We start from the raw sequence: 11,996 nt of genomic DNA, 5'->3' as shown, positions 1-11,996 counted from the left end.
AATTAATTAATACAAAATGTGTAGTTAAGTCAACTTTTGCAAGGAACTCCTCTAATCAAATGGATCGCCATTTATTGCACACTTACCTGAGACTCCGCCGTCGACAGCAACATACGCGGTTTATGTACGAGTATTAATTATTACTTTTAATCACTTGTCTTGAAAAAAACACCAACCACTACTTTATCACTCAAATAATCTAATTTTTTCAAGCACTTTCACTACTTACTACACCATTTTATCACATTTAAAAAAACTACTATCAATTTGCACTGATTTCAAGCAAACGGTACTTTTATGTGCTGATGATGGTGGTATTGCCAGATGATATGCGTTTTTTAAGCTGAAATTAGTCAAGAACGTAAACCTACCGGTACGTAAACCCGAGTCAGCTGACACGATCTGTCTTAAGAGCGAAATACACCACACAAGCGGTTTGACAAACCAAGCGAAATTTCCCTTTGCTTCAAGCCATTTGTGCTGTGTATGGGGGTGTTTGAAGGTTTGACAAACCGCCGTCAAACCTTCAAACACCCCCATACACAGCACAAATGGCTTGAAGCAAAGGGAAATTTCGCTTGGTTTGTCAAACCGCTTGTGTGGTGTATTTCGCTCTTTACCAAAGCGCCATGTAAATGAAAACTCAACACCGCAGAATTTTTCTGTAGTTGTAGCCCGTAGCGCAGAAATCTGCGGAATTTAGATTTTTCCGTGTCAGCTGATTTCTCCTTCTTTAGATGGTTGCCACTTCGTCAGTTATGCAGATGGTAAAAAAGTTATAAGTTCCTATTCGAAATATGTTTAAAATATTTGAAATTTACTATTAAATAAGGTTTTTGTTGAAAACTAAGTAGTACATATTTAGTTACCATCTATTATAGCACGAAAAATTGTGGTTGAAAGGGTAAGTTTATGAAAAGGCATTGAAGAGTGGCAACAGTGTAGTAAGCAACACTGAAGGCTCCAGTAATCGACAAAATTCTGCGTATACAGACTGCGTTTAAGTATACGTTCTGCGTTCTCGACTAATTTCAGCTTTAGAATTGGTATGTTCGAATAGATAATCAGTGTAAAATATCCAGCAGCAATTTGCAGGAGAACGCAAAATTAGCAAAAATTAGATGCAAGTTTTAGGTACAACCGATCGCGTTTTTTTACATAAAAACGCAAAAATCATGAATATAATAGAATAGCCTTATTCATAAAAACTAAAGGAGCTTTAAAAAAGGTTTAAGGCGAATTCATTGTTCTAGTTCTGTAGCTCGTTTCTGTAACATTTCTCTACCAAGGCGAATTGAGATATGAATTCGCCGCCCTGTTCTCTATTGCTAATTAGTAGGTGAAACGGGCTACTGAACTTTTTCTCCCATGTGGTTGTTTTATATTGCTCTAACGTGGAAGAAAAGTTCTGAACTAAAATGATATATCTGCCTTTATTAATTAAAAAAATTGATGAAAACGCCAATTTATAAAGCTTTTCATACCTACTTTATTTTTTATAAATAAGGACATAAGTAAATGAGTATTTGCTTTCTTCTTCCCAAACATTTGCAGCTCTAATCAATTGTTTTAAACTTAAAATCATCAAAATAAATTCATCATTTTCATAAATTGCAAACAGATGACTTTCATTGGCTGTTATTTTGTTGGCAAATTTCTGCTGGTAAAACTTCTCAAAATTTACTGTCAATTTCCCCTAATTTGCAATTTTTGCGTACGCGAACGGCTAATCCTGATAATTTGTGATAGTTATCAGGTTATCGAACAGGCTTTTTTTGGGTTTTTGGTTTTACCGGACGAACCGGAAGCACAAAGCGGAACTCGGAAATAATTAGGAAGTTGCATTTGCTTCTTGTGTTCCTGTTTCATAAAGATGCCACATTGAAAAGTCGTACGCTTTTCACACAAACTTATTTATGGTTTGATTATGCATACTTCGCATAACTTCGCACAACTTCCCATAAGAATCAAACTGTAATTTCGGATGTACTTTTTAAGTATTTTGTATGTATTCCATTATCCAGATATCAGCAGAACTTTAAAAAACATAGCTATCTGTTGAGTTTAGATTTTGCTTCACATTTTCTTAAGTTAAATTTTTATTGCACTGGTACAAATGGTTGTGCGAAGTATGCAGACCTTTAGGGTTTACACGAGACAATACTGGCATGACCATAATGTCAAAATGATGTGTTTGTTGTAATATGAATTCGCCTTGTTTATAACAAACACATCATTTTGACATTATTGTCCGGTGTAAACCCTAAGTTAAACGAAATTATGAAAAGTACATTTTTGGTAACTTTTTAAATATTAGCAACGTCTGTTGTTTGAGCTCATTTGCTGCTTTGCAAGATTGACAGGCCACTTGCTCAATTTGGTGAATACTGCTAACGTTTTGTGCTTTTAATTAAGCTGTTTTTTTTATATAAGATTTTGTACAAATACCTGATAGTACTTACTTCAAATGGTGAATATCGGTGCAAAACGCTTATTTACAAAAACAAAACTGAAGGGTCAATCTCTATGGTGATAAAATAAAAAATATTAAAGGTGTGCATGTAATGAACAATTTTTAGAATTTTCTTAATTGTCATTTTAGTCAACAAGTATGTAATTAACTTGATCTTTGCATTAAAAAATGACAGAACAAAGAACTCAGCAATAAGTTACGCAGATATTGTCATTATCAACACAAAATGTTTTTTCATAAATTCTTTTTCATAAATATTCCGTTTATTGGCCCCCACATATGTATGTATGTATACACATGGATGAGACCTAATAGCATATTTAAAACAGTTCTGTAAGCATTTCCTATACAAATTTAAACAACACTTTTGCTTATTTTGTAAAATTTTTAGTTTATCAAATGGAACTTTTTACATATGAGGCATGAGGACTAGAGGAGCCTATTTACCAACAAAATTTAATAATATGGGAAAGATGGATCTATAAAAAATAAATGCGGTAGTTTACTAAAAAGTTCATTGCCTTGGGCTATTACTGTTTCGATTCTAGTAATGCATTTTAAGGTGCACCTCTACTTTTTTTGAAATGTCAGTTAGGGTACTCTGGCCCTCAAGGCCTCATATATTTATTGAAGGTGACGATAAAAGCACACAAGCATATTTGTTCTAATGGCCGGTTGTTCATTGTCTGGTTATCACCAATACATCATTATCGACTATTTCGACATCATGCATATAACATATGATCGTTAAAGCAGTAGTTGTTTTCAACCGTAGCTCCTACCTCCAATTTGTGCTAATCAGACATCGAACAACCGGCTCTAAGTGTTTTTTCAAGCTTCCTCCTTAATGTTGTCAGAGAAATTTGGAGGCCCACAGCAAGGCAGATGGTTGAGAAGCATTTTCATGACAGAAGTACACTCGAAGGCTGGCCTTTATTTAACCCGAGAGTAGTCATGCCCTTCCGTGAAGCGTGTGTGATCACGTGGGAGCATTTACCGTCCATATTTAAAAATGATGTTTTTTTTTTGTAATTAATCGTCAAGTCAGTTAGTTTTTTAAGAAACAGATAACGCATGTGCTAGTCGAAAAAGTAACATCTATTAAAATTTTAAAGCTCGGTTATTAATATTACTTATTATTATTACATATGTATTATTAATATCTGCTTGGGTTTTGATTTATTTTAATGGCGCAGTAACATACATATGTATGTATTTATTTGTACACACGTAAAAGGCTGTCCAGAATATATCGATTTTGGAATGTTTTCAATTATTATATTTCGCGCACTATCTTCAAAAGGGGCACAACTAAAAAAAATAGGTAGATTTTTTTTGCTTAAATCAATTCGTAGGATTTATCTTCAATTAATGCAAATATTTTTTTCTTCATGACTATATTCTCTAACTAGAAACTCTTTTGAAAATGGTGTGCGAACATTTTTTTTCTGGTTTGGATATAAAAAGAAAAAGGCAATGGCATCCTCTTATTTAATACATACAAAAATAAAAACTTTAAGGTCCTATAAATATGTATGTGCTTATCTTAGCAAACAGCTTTAGGCTGATTTTCACTATGTCATATTTTGACGACAAAATTTGTCGACATATTTTGACACAACTTTATTTTATCTTTACTCAGAGCTTTACCGATTAAATTATGAGCCAAAAACAGACAGATGAGATCCTGATCGAAGTCAATCGATATACCGCTTTTTAATCTCATTTGACAATGTGTTTTTACTTATTTGACGACAAATGCCATTGAATTTGACATAGTGAAAACAAGCCTTTTGAACACACAGCAAAGATAATTTGTACAAATTATCAGGCAGTGAACAGTACTTTTTGTGTTCCTCCTTTTTGGTACGCGCCATTTTTGAATATTCGAAGGAGTAGAATAAGAAAGTCGTGCCGGATGTGGTAACCGCAGAAAATTGTGTTAAAAAGCATACTTTATTCTTTATTCACAAAGTTTTCCTATCGGAAGTGAAATAGTGTTAATAAGAAATGTGAGTGCAATTTCTTTGAAAGTAAAAAGGTGCTTGTTGAATAAAACTATGCGTAAGCAGTGAACAACAAGAATCAAAGTGGCAAGCACTTTGCTCACTACCGCCTTACTTGGGCGTACTTGCTGAAAGTGCAGAAAAAAATCAAATAAATGCATTTACAAGTAAAAGCAAATAAAATGAATTGTGTTTGCATACACATGCATACTATATTTACATATGTACATACATATGTATGTATGAATCTGTATTTCAGTGGCGTGCTTATTTTGTTATATTGCGCACAAATCAAAACGCCAGGATGTGTAAGTAAGGTGTGCAGTTTTAAATACATATTAGCGCTTGAGATGGTAATAATTAATATTCAATTAAGTTACTTTTACACAACTTTCCACCTAATCAAAGCTAAAATTGGAGCAACTCTTCTTACCTTTAACTCGCCTACGATTTGTGGTAAAAATATTCGTAAGTAATTGTTTTTTATTTATTTATTATATGTATTCTTCACAGTTTCATTGTTTCTTATTTATGATTTTATTATATTAATGCATAAATATGTTATCTCAACATTTTCTTATGAATTGTTTTATGCTTTTTTTAATTAATAATTATGTACTTCAAATAAAAATATGAATAAATAATGAATGCTTTATGTGTTTTACGTTAAGTACCTATTTTAACTGCTATATGTATATGACTTTTTCGACATTTCATTATGTATTTTATAATTATTTGTGCTTAGCAAAAGAATTCTTGACCTTTTAAATTTTGATAACTGCTTACATCCAAACGTGTTCGTGTCTACATCATTTTTGAAATACCAAATTTTTTACAACTTAGTTTATTGCCTTTATAAATATTTATGTATGTATGTATGCACTAAAAATTATGTTTTACCATTAGTTATAAAAAAAATGTTCACACCAAGTTAATAAAAAATCCCGCTTATACACCAACGTTTTAAAAGCCTTTACTTAAGTTCATTGAATAAAAAAAAATGTATTTACATTTCATACAAATAGAACGAAGACTGCTTAATTTAATTATTTTCGTTATTTCTGTTTCTTCAGAGATTTTAAGGAACACACAAAAACAGGATATTTTTTACACACAACAATCTGTACTATAAAAATATTTGTATAAAAAAAAAATTAAAAATATACGTAACTACATACATATTTATGTATATAGATACTTAAACTATGCAAATACGCATCGTATAAAATTTGAGTAACATCCAGTATAAATTATGCTTAGCTTAGTACTTAGTTTACTAGGAAATTATTTCTATAAAACTCATTTGGCATTTGGAACAGATAGAAATTACAAAAAGAAAATTTGCTTGACATTTTTTTAGCGCCTAACCTAAATATATAAAAATTGTTAAAGAGTGGCTACTAAACGTCTATAGTGAGCACAAGTTCTGACATTTTTGCCGATTTAACTTAAAAACAATGTAAATTAGTAGTGCAAATTGTGTTAAATATTTAAACTTTTAAGATTCATTAGCTATTTATTTAATTAGTTTTTTTTTTGTTTTTTTGTTTCGCTATTTACTACATATACATAGTTTTTATATTTAAATTAGCAAGTCTTTAACTTGAATTCATAATTTATTTTTTTTTTGTGTTCACATTACTTTACTCCTCACTTTCAATGAATATATGCTCTATATCTATTTAATTGTTTTTATAACTACTACAAGGAGTACGACAACACTTAACACAGAATTCATATATAATATTGATATATAATATATATATATATGTATAATATGCAACTTTTTAGTTACTTCTGTAATGAATACGCTATTTGCCTGTTTCAAAACGGTCTTTCCTTATGAAATATCGATCTACAAACGAAACAAAAGATTTTTTAAGTACAAAAGTAAGAGAACAACGATCTCTTCAATAAATAACTTTAACGTACAAAACTAAAACAATCATTTCATTTGTATTTTATTCTGCCCAATCGCGACTGATTTCTACATATTTGTACATGTTCTACGTACAAACGAACATATTTTACTTTTCACGTTATCCACTGCGAAAATACATTTTCGATTTTGTAATGCACGTACGATACATTAGGTTGTATCACTTGCAATACAAAATGAATAAATAAATCGATACGGGGTTTCCCTCGGAATTATAAAATCTAGCACATTTTGAGACTTCTGCCAAAATATTTTAGAAAACTATTAAGATTTACGTGAACAGGACCGATTTAGGTACATACCTTGAGAGTTTTTTATAAATAAAAGATGTTTAATTTATTTTTTTTTCAAAGTTTAAGCTTAATGATTAGGCATTTGCCCAAATTTTGGTGCAAATCGTATCCAAATCGTATGAATTTATTCAAATTTTTCAATAGAAGTTCGCTGTATTGCACCAATCATGTGGCTACAAAAAAAAAATTGTCGTCCTAATTGTTATATTTTTTACCAATAGCCCACTAAAAAAAAATGTACAAATCTGTACAAATGTACCTATCGTGTGACACTGCCCTTAGAAGAAGGCATAAGAATATTTTTTCAAATTTCATCAACGGAATCAAAATAATGACATTTTTGGAGGTATTTTTAAATCAGTTCAGCTCACGTAAATCCTAATATTTTTCAGAAAAATCTTGACGGAAGTCTAAAATATAACCAATTTTACAATTCCGGTGGAATTGCAACAGAAATTTTTTTTTGGTGAGGCACCCTAATGTACACATATGCATGTACATATGTATGCGCCTTATGCCTGCTTCTTTTCCAATATTTTTATCCTATCGTCGCTTCTATTATCCTGTTTATTAATTACACCTTTTTTAATTAAGCGAATATAAAATTGATACACAAGAATAAAGTTTATCTTATTGCGTAAATTTTTTTATTTTGTCTTTTCCAGTATTTATTTTAAATTTTATATTTTACAAAATATTTTGTACATTTTTATTGTTTAGCAATTTGTATAATTTATCATTTATTTATCTTTTGCATTGCTAAAATTTCATTTCGCCACAACTCAACGATTTAATTTACGCACAATTAATTTTTAAAATCGCTAAATTGCCTTTTATATTTTGCGGAAGTTTTTTCCTCACTTCATATTTTTTTGTTTTCTTCTGAAATGTTGATTAAATTTTCATAATTGCTGTGGTTTCATTGCCTTGGTTTAAATATAAGTCGATATTTGAGCAATGTGCGAATTTTAGAGTAAACAAGAATAAACCCTTCAAAAAAGTATGTTAACGGTATTTTTTTTTTTTTTTTTTCTAAAAATGCGAAATTACTATCCTTTTGCTTTTCCAATAAATACTTATATAATGAGCAAAATTAGCATTCTCTAGTTATGTATATTTGGCGCCATTAGCCTTTCCTCACGCTAATAAACTCATAATAAAACTACTTTGGCTATTAAATGTTTAAAATATTAGTTAAGGAAATAAATATATAATAAATAAGAACTATGTTTCAATTAAAAAAAATAAATTTTTTTCTAAAAAAAGTTTGGTATGAATATATTTAAGAAAATGCATGCACGCATAGATGAAGTTTTTTCGAAATAACCGCATTTTTAAAGCTTTAAAAGACTCCTCTTTCTGTTAAAAAACTGGATAAGTATATACATACTTATCAAACGATTTTATTAGGTCTTCTTATTCTTCAAAAAAGGTTTTAGATAATCTTATATAATTATTTTAAGTAGCTTAGGTGAGGTTAGACGGGCAGCTCTGTTTAAAAATTTAATTGGATGCCGCACTGCCCTACTGTAATGCCCAACTAAGAATTTCCTTAGACCTCTTTCCACTTCTCTTACGCCATTTCAAACAGCGTTTCTCATTCCCGCAGTGTTGAAGCTGGGGGTAACGCTTCGATTTCTCGCCGAAATAGGGTATCAAAGATCTGTAAGAATGGACTCGAATATCGCTTTGGGAAGAAGCACCGCCTTCAAGGTGAATACAAAAATGAATACCCTTATGAAGCGGAGGATAAAATTGTTAATGTCTGAGCAAAAGAGAAGAGCCGCCAAAAGTTCTTTCTACCACCACACGGGTTTTCTTTTTAACAAAAACGAAAATTTGAGTATTAAGTAATGCGATGATTGTGGATTGTCAAAATGACTTAATTTTATATGAAAAAGTTTTTGTAAAATTAATTTCTCATTTAGACATGACGGCTTTATTTGGAAAATAAGCAATGTAAGAAATTCTTTTATGACTAAGTAATGACATGATGAACGCAATTCGTGGTTATTAGGCGATGCCGGGTATGCTCTGGAACCTTTTCTCTTAACACCGTATAGTACGTTGCCGAATAGAAAAAAGTCACCAAACCAAAAAAAAAAATTAATTGCCAAATTTTAAAACAAAATAAAACTTGCAACAGGCCTTAACAAATTACATACATAATATACAAAAATCTTAAGTTTTCCTTCACAATATAAGTATATAGTCGTCTACAATATTTTCATAAAAAAAGTCCCTAATAGATTTAATGCAATATAATAAGTCTCGAAAAAATGCCATCGTTTTTTATGTGCTCTGTTACCAGCTGAGTATTTATGTATACAAGTACATAGTATATACTTATGTAAGTATTTGTGTAACCAAAGTAGCTGTATAGAATATGCATTTGTATCGCTGTTTGTATATAAGTTGTTATTGTAAGTTTATATTTTATTGTGTATATGTATGTATGTATGTATGTGTTTATATAAGAAAATATGCATGTAGGAAGATATACAAAATGTGGGGTTATTTTTTTTTTAATTTTTGCCGGTGTGATGAACGCAAATATGAATGTATGTATGTAGTGTAGATATTTGTATCAAAAGAATATTACTTTTCACGTTAGGTATAGCGTATTCTATTTTCTCCTTTATGTATTACTTAGTACAGTTCATTTACACTTAATTATGTATGTGTGTATGTATGTAAGCATACGCTTTCGTAATGCCAGTACTGTATATTTATAAATATTTCCGTAAGTGAACATACATACATAGGTATACTATATATATACAAAATTCATTCGTTAAAATATTTAGCAGTGTTATGTTTCGATTACACTCTCAGTTTATGGCAAATAGTTAATTTTTAAATCATACATTTTCACACCATATTTAAACCAGAATCCTGGTATGTCAGTTTTGAATTTAAAATATTTGAAGACAATTGCAACGTTGTATTTGTTACCACTTGATTTATATGCATTTTTTTTTTTTTTTTTCCTTAAATGCATGGGATCTCGGATACTGGAAGACCCTTGGAACTATTACATACATATGTATTATATGTATTATGTATGTATGTATATTAGCTGGCTTTATTACATATACAAATCGGTATGTTTATTTATTTATTTATGTTTATTGTGCTGCTTTCGTAGTTTTTATTTTTTATTATTAAACATACAATTACATAAACTTATTTAGAAACAATGAAATATAAAAAAAGTGAAAGAAAGTACGAATTATTTTAAAATGATGGCCTTCATCAGTCATTATAAATGCCCGCGATACCAAGGACCTTCTAGGCTCAAAAGGTCAGTAAAAGTTTTTAACTACAAATCTCAAACATTTAATCACATGAGCATTACTCTTCGGATACTTTTACCAAAGTGGAAACATGCAATTAGACAGCTGGTAGCTAGGCAATGGCATACCCCCGAGTGTATTCCGGCCATGCAAAAGCTCCTCATATAAAACCACCTGCCTTCCGGAGGCGTCACAAAACTGTAGGTCTCTCCACTACAAATTGGAAGAAAAGCTCAGCCAAAAACTTAGTTCAAATGTGAGTGCCAAATTTTTATTTAGCATTTTTAAGGAATTACATTTTAAAGGTCTCATAAAAATTTAGCTTTAATTGTGTTTTAGCGCTCTTTTTTTAATGTAGTGTAGGTCTCTCCACTACAAATTGGAAGAAAAGCTCAGCCAAAAACTTAGGTCAAATGTGAGTGCCAAATTTTTATTTAGCATTTTTAAGGAATTACATTTTAAAGGTCTCATAAAAATTTAGCTTTAATTGTGTTTTAGCACTCTTTTTTTTAATGTTCATATGATCTTAAAACCAAATTTACTGACTACTTAGATTTAGTCCTATATCTATACATATATATGTACATTCTAATAAAACCCGCGCTATGCCACAAATTTTTAAATAACATTTTATTTATATTTTTATACACGTTTCTAGGCGTTTAGCAATCCAATCGCCTGTTTTGTTTTGCTGTTGTAGCGCTACGGCATGCCAGTCCAGTATTTCATTGTTATTCCACACTTTTCTGCCTGGAATTTTTATTTACTTCTAAAAAAATGTTTCTTTACATACATACATAAATATGTGCATATCGTACACCCTCTTTAAATGAGGCACAACTCAACAATCATATCCGAAAATATAACTGCTTGTGGGTCGTACAGGAACAACGCATTTAATACAAAGACAGTTATGTCAGTACAGTTCAAGTAAGATAATATAATAATGAAGAAAAAGAAATTTGCTTTAATTGGAGATACATAAAGTAAACGAATTGATTTATGCAAAAGAATCGACCTTATTTTTTTTTTAGTTGTGCCTTATTTTGAAGAGCTTGCGCGATATACGTACATATAAGCAATGAACCTCAGCATGAAAAGTGAGCTTAAACTCCGACTCGATTTTCAGTACAAATTCTTGAGCTTGGACTCACTTCTTCGTCAGTGCAAAAATTGTGTCTGAGCTTTTAAGCTCACTTTTTATGTCTGAGGCCCACTGTCTCACCATTTTCATCTAACTAGCCTGCAGCATTTAAGAGCATTTATCGACACATAACATACTTAATATACATACATACATACATACATATGGATGTACATTAGACTGCATCACTCCCCATCCAAAAAAAATCGGTACTCTTTTTCCATTGGAATTATAAAATCTATTATATTTTAAGACATCCACCACAATATTTCGGAAAAATATTAAGATTTACGTGAGCTGGACCGATTTGAAAATTCTTCCAAAAATGCAGTTTTTTAAGGATAAAGATAGTTCCTTAAAGATTTTTTGAGAAAAATCCCCTGAAATGACTTAACGATTTAAGCTTAAAAAATTTGCATAAAAACATTTTTAAAAAATTGGGATTTTTGATGATGGTGAGGTATCATTGGAAAGGTCTTTTCTCACCATTTTTATTTCTTTGCTAGTAAACTTATTAAAATGATGAAAGAGAAAGGTAGGATGAACGAGCGTCATTCCAAGTTGAATTAAGGTGTGTTAGTTAAAAACAAAAAAAAAAATGGGCCACGAATGACTTTTTGTTGCATAGAAATAAAAATAGTGAGAAAATACCTTTCTATCGAGACCTCATAAGTCTAAATCAGAATAGTTTTGGCCCAGTTATTTAATGTTTCCGTAAATCAATCTTTGAAAAAAGTAAAAAAAAAAGCATCAAAAATCTCATTATAACCATTCCGTTTACTATTTTTATTCATAAAAAACTCTATTTTTAGGGGTATTTTCAAAACGGTCCAGCTCACTTAAAT

The sequence above is a fragment of the Rhagoletis zephyria genome, unplaced genomic scaffold (assembly GCF_001687245.7).
Source record: "Rhagoletis zephyria isolate East Lansing unplaced genomic scaffold, Rhagoletis_zephyria_1.1 Rzeph_scaffold_03106, whole genome shotgun sequence".
Classification (NCBI taxonomy): domain Eukaryota; kingdom Metazoa; phylum Arthropoda; class Insecta; order Diptera; family Tephritidae; genus Rhagoletis; species Rhagoletis zephyria.
The sequence above is the reverse complement of the archived record's forward strand: the minus strand, read 5'-3'. Positions refer to the sequence as shown.